General features: G+C 37.1%; 1 protein-coding gene across 4 annotated transcripts in view; it reads left to right on the forward strand.

Annotated features, from left to right (window-relative positions):
- The first annotated feature begins 233 nt into the window (after window positions 1–233).
- The window catches only part of LOC113230080 (phosphatidate phosphatase LPIN3), a 38,656-nt gene continuing 29,358 nt past the window's right edge, over window positions 234–9,531 (forward strand). For 3 of the 4 annotated variants that reach the window (XR_003310454.1, XM_026463830.1, XM_026463832.1), the window contains exon 1: window positions 4,632–4,770. The gene's annotated coding sequence lies outside the window, so the exon portion shown is untranslated. Of the gene's footprint in view, window positions 270–4,631; window positions 4,771–9,531 lie in introns of those variants that run through there. The other variant, XM_026463831.1, reaches the window with a different exon arrangement.

Raw genomic sequence — 9,531 nt, forward strand, 5'->3', positions numbered from 1 at the left:
ATTGGTTCTACATCAACTTATCGATTATTCAACTTAGTGTTGTCAGGTTAAATTGCAACTTGCAACAGACAAAAAAACGAGATGATATGTGCGCTTGAACGGTACAACACAATTTGACGAAAGGGGACAAACCAAAACGTCAATACAAAAATCTTTTGTTTGTTGAATGAAGTAGAAAACATAGCTTTAACAGCTTTTAATTATTGTGGCGCACACATCGTTGTTTTATTGATTAGAGAAAGCTTTACACCGTTCACCGCAACATTAAGGTAAGTAGTTCTGTTCAATAAGTTGTGGAAAATTGTCTTACTCATTATGCCACTGAAAGCGTGAAAATCCGATAATAGCAAAGAAAGTAGAACCGAAGATAAAGAAGTGTTAAACAGTTGCGAAAATACACACTTTTTGGAAAACGATTTGGTTTATGAACAAGGTACGGTCGGTCGCAATTACAAACATGGAAACTGTCAAATCACGTTTACAGTCTCCTCTAATATTGTATTAAACATTTTATCAAAGGACTGTTAATCTTTTCTTGTAGCATTTTTTTTTTCATTATGTGCGAACACTCGCCAACGTAATAGTAGTAGTAGCCATTGAGTACATGATTTGGCCTGTTACAGCAAAAAAATATTTTAAGGCTCTTATTAAAGTAAAAAATGTGTGAAATCAGTTACATATTATTTCACAGTAGGGTATACTCAGTACAGCAGCATCTACAGAAATTGTATTACTATGGCATATTGAATCTTGAATTATTCACAACTAATTTGGTCTTTGGTTGTAAGTCCTATAAATAATAATAATGAGCAAGACAGCCATACCAATATATGGTCTCAAACTAAGAAATTCCCTGTGCTATGATAACCAGAGCATCGGAATTGACTCTGGGGCACTACCCAGAACACCCAGATCAGAACCAATTTACAATAGTTTGTTTCCCAAATTGATCCAACAGGGAAGTAACCCTGGTAACTCCTCATCTGGTGTCCATGATGCAAACTGCGGGACCACTGAGATCGTTTGAAATAAATACCAAAATGTTAAAATTAAAATCTGGAAACACTAATAAACCTGAACCAATTATGAAAAATTGACCTGGGACATTATTATTATTGTTAGGGTGACTTAATTTGGGGCCTATGAGACCCCTAATCACTGCAATCATTAAATGATCTATTGTGTATTCAATCACTAATTACAGTTTGGTGCCAAGACCAACAGCATTAAGGAACTGAAGGACTTTCCTGGCACCGACAGTTTTTTTATTCTCCTCTGGGTGTGGCATGTGCCTACCCAGTATGTAACTTCTTACGTCCATGAGAGGGCTGCTCTGGGTGAGGAGAAGCACAGGAGTTTCATCCGCCTCATGGCAGAATGTAGATTCTCTGTTTTCTCTCTGTCCAATATTTGACATGTGCTTGTTCAAGCCACGATGCCCTGTTAAGGCTCTAGTCAGCATTCTGATGCCACACCTGTCCAGTGACAGAGCTTCTCTACAGTGTTCTGTACAGTGCAGCTATCAGAGCTTTTGAATGCTCAAGACCCTTAGTCTGCAGCCACACATCACGGGAGATGTGTGCACTCACGTTCAGCAAAGTGAGCTTTGCCACGCTGTGTGCTGTCCCTATGAAGGGCTCAGTACCAATGAAGCCCTCCCTAGCACCACCCTTTGCCAGTTCATCCGCTGCTTCATTACCCTCGATGTCAGAGTGGCCTGGAACCCAATGCAGGACCACATTATTCCTTTCCCCAGAGTATTCAGTATAGTTACGCAGTTCTCTACAATCCTCGAAGTTTGGGTGACTGAAGTTAGTGCATGCAGAGCGGCTTGAATATCCAAGTTCATATAAATATAATTGTTGACGTAGCCTCTCTTCAGGTTCAGATCCGCACAAGCAATTATGGCGTATATTTCGGCCTGAAAGATAGCGTAGTGTCGTCGCATGTTCAGCTTGTAGCTGAGTCTGGGTCTCACGCCGTGTATACCATAGCCTACCTTGGGTCCCATCTTGGACCCATCGTGTACCAAAGAAGGCTACCGTCCTTCCAGGTGAGACTGCTACTTTCCCAGTCTTCCCTGTTGGAAATTGTACCTGGTAGAGTTTCTTGAACCTTTGCTTGAGAGTGACTAGGCATTATTTAGGTGTGCAATGCACACAAACTATGCATGCTCCATCTTCGACGTCTCACGTGGGATGGAGGTCAAATGCGTACTTAATTATTGATATATAATTATTAATACAAAGATCGAACACTTAGAAAAATTTGCTTCAATCCGGCCGGATTCGAACCGACGTCTTCTAGCTTACCGTAGCAGACGCTATACCAACTAAGCCACGGAACGAATCGCGGGCCTCACGAATTTCTCTATGTGCTTGCGTCGTGTCTTTGTATTTGGTTTTTCAACGACTTTTTAGTCGTAGCGCCATCTATGAAAGACTTAATACCCAGTTAGTACCTTTACAGCTACCAGCCCGGGCGAGAGATTGATATATAATTAATTAAAAAAATGTACTAAAGGCACCAGCCTAGAAGGATGCGGCGCTCTACATCATCTGCGGCGGTCTGCCCATGTATATAATGTGATAACGTCGTTGTGTTGCACATTACGGTAGCTTTGAAGTTTATTGAAATATATAAATTATATCTTTTAGCGAATCCTTAATCTAAATTTGTTTGAAGAGGCTTACAAAATGTTAATCCTGATAACCTAATACATATTTTTTGTCTGAAGTACGTACATTTTATATAACATACGCATCATGCTTTGAATATCAGATGGGATTAGAAAAACATGTTTTTATTTTTCAGTAGTTACACATAGAAGGTCGTATGAACGATAACGTTTGCTTTATGCATACGCATTTATCGCAACGCATAGACCATTTTGAGTTTTAAATACATAAGTCATATGGTTGAAAGTAGGTCAGTGCTACGTTGTAATGTTATTCTGGGTGTTAAGACCGGCCTTGGTGGTTATAATGAAGAACAATGCGACGCAATTCTACGCGGAATCGTAAACGCGACGTCACGACACACCCATTTTTAGATAAATAAGGTGGTGGTATTTTGAAATGTTTTTCTACACCGGCGTAATAGGGCATGTGTTTTCGTCTGTTCTTCTCTGTAGTGATCTACTACTGTAGCATCTGCCCTATATGGAACGACTGAAAGACAGAGATACTTTTTAAACGTCCGAAAAACTTTTTAGTTCTACGTCTTCTTTAGTACTACGTATACCTATCTTCGAACGTCATATAAAATACTTTGTTGCATACGGATTCTTGGTTTTTCTGACAACATTGTGACATGTTACTAGGTTCATCGAATTTTCGGAAACTCTTTTACAAGCAGTGAAAATTTGCATAGCTTTGCTAGAGTCAGTTCTATCAATAGTATATGTAATTATTTTTCGATGATAAGTGCCTTGTTATTTTCAAAATCCATACCTAAACAATGTTTTGGTTATTTATCATGATTATCGTGTGTCGTGTACATCGCCGATTAGAACAAGACTATTTCGCACATGAAACCAAGTACTACCGTAATTCGAAAATACGGGGGAATTGAGAAAATACTAGTTGAAAGTTCAAAAAATTATTCAATGGAACCAACAAATTTGTATTCTCGTATATAAGTGAATAACAAGAGTATGTACAAATAAAAATGGTAGTCCCATTTTTATTCGCAATAAGATCCATTTAATTTTTTTTAACTTCCAAGTCGTGTTTTCTCAATTCCACTACTTTTTGAGTTACGAGAGTATTTGGTTTCATGTATTTATTTTCAAGGAGTTATTTTAAAACGTAAATAGTATACTCGGATTTCGTTGCCTATGCACATATACGTACCATTTAATAGTTATGCGGAAATATAGATAGATACCTACTCAAAGTGATAAACAACACTGAACAATGAATGTAGTTGAAGTTACATAAACAAGTTGTTGTTATTGTTTACTATATTAACAAATGTGTTTGCATTTTATACCATTTGTTTGTGCCAATTTTATATGGTAGGTACTTGCATTAATCCATAAGTTTGACTTTCAATTGCTGTAGCATGCAGCTCATCGCTATCACCAATAGTTTATGGACATTGTACTTGTTTTTCAAGTTTTACTGTACAAACATCCATTCAAATCAAGTTAACGTGACGTTAGAAGCAATATTCAGTTCAGTTTTATTGGTCTTTAAAATAGCATTGACATAGTTTTGCGAACTAGTAAAACGTCGAGGTCACATTGAACAACATTCTCTTAAAATTAGAATGGGGAAGATATGGTTTTCCAGATCTATTGAATCTGTAGTCTGGCGCCACTCCTGAGACCTTTTCTTCCGCCATCGTTGCTGTATGTAAAGCAGGCGGACGGTGTCGCAACAAAGTGGTGCGACATCACGCCATACCGCGCGATCGATTGACCGGTTGGTGGCGGGGTAACTGGGCACGTACCACGTGAGCACATGGTTGTATTTGTGACTGTTGGCTCGTTGTATTATCCATACATCGACTGATGGCTACGTCACGCGGCGTCAGGTCTCAGCCTGTACGCGTACTATTACCAATCAGTATATCGGTAGAGTCGACGCGCACTACACGCGACGAAGTTTTACCGCAGTGATCAGGGTCGTGTGCGAAATTACAGCTGTTACACATAAGCCGACTTCTTAACAAAGACGTTAAACTTTTGTCGGTACACTATTTCTTGCTATTAGTAGTACCTTTAGAGGTTCTCAGAAAAATCTACAATCTGAGCTTCTTATTAAGGTAATTTACTTTTTATTTTCCTTCTTAAATTTTATTTAATTCTTCCGAGTATTGCCTAATGCTTAGTGTTCACATGAACTTGTTATTAAGTTTACCTATTTATTTCGGTTGACACCAAACGTTACCTTAGTACTATTAACAACGTAAACAAAGTACTTAATATGATTCTTGTATCTTGTGTTTTCTTTACGTACTTTGAGATACTTCTAACTCGCTTAAGCAGCTCTACAAATAAAAAAAACTATATAATGTTGTTCTGTAGTCAGTAACACAACAACAAGCATTTAGCAGTTTCATACTTTGTTGTCACTTTCTGGTCCGGTTGAACACCTAACTTGATTGCATTATGCATTTTGTTTCGAAAAGAGTACTCCTAGTTTCTACTCAGTTTTTCGGATCGTTACGTATAACAGATTAAGGTTTGTCGACTATAGGTATAACTTTAGTTAGATAACTTTTACAAAACTAACGAATCTCTTTCAGGCTGCAACGAAAAGTAGCGTAGAAAGCAAAATATTTATCTAGTCTATATACTGAATTTCTTTTAAAATGGATCAAAGATTATATATAACCTACGTATATAAAACTATTATTTATGTAGGTACGTCATTGATGACGATACAGTTGTTTTTCAATACGACACAAGCGATTGAATTTGCAAACTTGTAAGGAACCGGATCGCTAACGTTTTATATGTCATTCGTAGCTGTTGTTACGCTAACAATTCAACGATCTTCACCTTGAAACGAGTCAGCAGAACTTGTTTCCTGACCGATAAATGCAATTTATTCACTCCCTAACTGTCACAACTGGCTGCCTGTTTACACATGGAAGTGTACTTATTAAATATTTCACATTTTCTCCACGTCATTTCTTATTTATCTCGAGAGTACCGGATCGTGACAAACGTAATATCCATTTCAAATAATTTTACGTTTGTTTTGTTTCACACTTTGCAAATTCAATTAATACTTCTTGTTTTTTTTCTCTTAAACATATATAACAGCAAACAGCTAAAATAATCTAGTACAATGCTCCGCTGAGAGAATATGGAAGTCGTAAAATGGAAGCATTTACGATGTGATGACCCCATTTCACATATCACGGCTGTTAATAACGGAACTTTTATCCCTACAGCTTCGTATAAGTATGTTGAAAACCATTCTTATCTTAAGCTAACTTATTATCATATTAAAGGAAAGGAAGTATATTTATTATTTATTAATGTCCAGCTGAAAACATCAACGTAACTTTCGCGTATTTCAATAACACAACAAAACGTCGTCGCATCGTTATGAGGTAGATGAAACATTAACAACGCACTAGTGAAAGTCGAATCAGTATCGCAAATTGTTTAGTTTTAAAACGCTTTTTGTAATGTTGAAACCAAAATAGTTACGATATATTATTACAGGTATGCCTGTAGAAAAAGTAGACGTGTTTTTTCTTGACTACGCTGTACAACCTAAAAACGAATAGAAATCTATATAAATGCACACAATCCCGTATGTGCTGCCTTCTAGTAATCATACACGTTAGATAGAGAAATACGGCGTGAACAGCCGATTTATGACGTAGGTATTTATCCTCTGATTATGATAACAATTTATACGCATGATTTTTAAGTACGTCTGCTTGCTTAATGCGACTAAGAATAGACTTCAATATTAAAAGTAATTCTTTTTGTATTTTTTTTTTGCTGCTTTTTTTAACATCTAGTAATGTGATTGTGTAAGTAATGGACATGTCGTCCACGTGGCTTGAAGAATATACCCTTCGCATGTTTCACGCTTCCGTTGTGGTGAACGTGACTAGCGATAGGGTTTCATACGTAAATATGCGCATATAATAATTATATACTTTATTTACCTTTAATAATGTGTGCTCTGTTGTTTACACAATCTACATATGTATGAAATTATCATAAACTTTCGTATGAACCGATTTTGATATGGTATGACTTCATGATAGACTCGGCTGGCCACGACTCACAAGCCACTGAAATATGGTACACGTGAGCTTCTAAAAATGAAATGGCTCCAATAACGAATGGTTCACATACAGTAAACGTTTCTCGTAAACAACTGCATACACTATAATATAAAACGTATACCCTAACTATCAGTTAGTCATGTTTGTTGCTTTCATACGTACTAAAAATGTGTACCCTTGCAATAGGTTAATTATCGTAAGGAAAAATTTCCAGAAGTTTTATTGTTGAGCCTTTCCGTCGGACTCTCATCACTAAGCTAAATTAAGACCTGGCAACATCACTCTGCTTTTACGTAGACATCCATGGACACTTGCCACGGCCATTGTAGTAATCTCCATAAGTTATTTTCCATATCGAACATTTTCCAACTATATTCAATGTTTTGTTACTATAAATAATTATATTGTGCAACAATGCTTGTTGTAAATAATGTTGATCTATGTCATATCTTTTGCTATAAACAAAGCAAAATAAAAAGTTTTTTATTAAACGATGAACGCGATAATATTGCACAACGTAGAAAATTTTCCATAGCAAGTCGTTTGTAAGTATGAAATATATAATTGACGTAAAAATACCCCTCGTATGTGGAAGATTGTAATGATATTTCATTATTGAATTGCTATTGTAAAGGATGAGTCAATGGGGCAGAGTCCTTCTTTCTTTACTTGCCAACGTCACGCACGTTGTGGCCACGTGCTTTCGAGAACTCTACCGCCGCGCCGCATGCCGTGGATTAACTGAAATCGCTTTAGTTGCCGGGGTGAATGAATTCGAGTTCCCCTACTGTACACAAATTTACCTATGCCGTTTATCTGTATGGCACTGCTGTTCACAGACTAGACAAATATTACGCAAACGTTTATTCATTGTCAACAACAGTTACTATTTGCGAAACTATGAGTTCAAAGTATAACCAATTCCGACATAGTAGGCGACCTCTTTGCTTTTTGACATATACGTTGTGTGGTAGTGCTAATTGGTTTCTTAATTTATTGGAACCAACCTGCGCGTTGCCTGCCCGTGTATTTATATCTCAACAATGCAATTTTGTGCAATATCCTGCGCTTGCGGTGCCTGGCAGTGCGTCGACCTAATAACACAAGTCATATCGCAGCCATACATACGAAACAGTATGAATAACTGCGCGAAATGCTTCCAGTAAATAGTACGACTCGGACTCATTGAGATGCATTTTTTCCAGGGTTTTCATTAAAATGTAATTAACGATATGAATATGATTGAAATATAAGTTGGGTGCTGTTTGTTAGCATTTAGATAGCCTTGAATCCAAGCGTTGGCTGCTTGAGTATACCTTTTTTCGAAGGTAACAAAAAACAATTTTTGTCATCATCCTTTGCGTACTGAGATATACTTTAAAAAACCCGTCGTTGAGTTTAAACATGTTTAATATTATTTTCAACATTTCGTTGAAGTCATCTAGTAGCAGATAAGGGATTACTCAACTACAAATATTCTTATCTGTAGCTAAAATGCAAGCGATTTTTTTGATTTTTTTTTTATGTATGATTCAATGATTCAATATGGATCACACGTAACCGGATCTTCCTTCGCATTAATCAGTAATATTAAATTACTATATGATTATTACTAGTTACAGGTTTCTTACCGGTATGACTTCTTTTTATTTTCCCGTATTTTTCCCGACATTTTCGAACGGTCACACGCTCCATGGTCACGAGTTGACTGGCCAGAGGCGGATGACAGCTTTAAGAACAGACTATTCTGTCCACCCTCTTTAACTGTCAGCGACTACCCTCATGTCGATTTCTTGCTGCGAACCATTGTCACTTTTTTACGACAAACGCATGTTCACTGTATCCACACGTGGAAGTCGAATCATTTTTGCTAAGTCAGAAGTGTAAAATGAAATCGATTAAACAAAACATTTTAAATAAAACCATAAGGTTATAAGAATACTTTGATGACCTCCGTGGTCGAGTGGCTCCATTCCTGAGGTCCTGGGTGCTTGTGGTACCGTTGTTTCCGATTTCCATAACACAAGTGCTTTAGTTACTTACTTTGAGATCAAACGTATGTGACATTGTATAATATTTATTTATTTATATTTCTTCTTCTAGTACTTCTGTGATCAGAGGTTGGAGAATATTTTAGCGTATATTGACTTTAGAGACTGCTAAACTCTAAATCAAGAGTCTGTATTGCAGCTGAACCGTACCCGCAGATTTTTCAGCCAAAAACCCCCACCCGTTCCCGCTGCGCGCATCGCAGCGACGTTTCCTTTTATGAAGAGATGAAAAATGTTGTACTTGGCGTTGTTCATTAAGTCCCCAAAAAGTGACTCTTTACTTCCTATGCTTAATGAAGCTTAAAAGCTCTAATTGCTTTCGCGTTTCATTGCGGATACAATTTGCATTTTTTTTGTCCGCCAACAAATTCTTAACAGGCGGTGGCGTTTCAACTTTACCACGGTGTTTTACGTGATAGTCCGTGATTCAACATAGTAGAACATAACATATAGCCTGTCCAAGCAACCATTGGTATTAATTAATTTTATTATAAGGCATATATGCGGTTTTAGAACAGAATTATCCGGCCACATAAATTGAATGTAATCGGTGTATTGCACGAATCGAATGTGATGATACCTTCGTTAACGTACGCTACGATCCTGATTACGCACAATTATTTTTGCACAATCGTATCCGAACCTCCTTGCTTTCTACTAAAAGGTTGTTATGGTAAACAGTAGGATTTAATTTGAGAATAGAATAGAATAGAACAGC

Source organism: Hyposmocoma kahamanoa, unplaced genomic scaffold, assembly GCF_003589595.1.
Source record: "Hyposmocoma kahamanoa isolate Upper Pololo Valley unplaced genomic scaffold, ASM358959v1 63, whole genome shotgun sequence".
NCBI lineage: Eukaryota > Metazoa > Arthropoda > Insecta > Lepidoptera > Cosmopterigidae > Hyposmocoma > Hyposmocoma kahamanoa.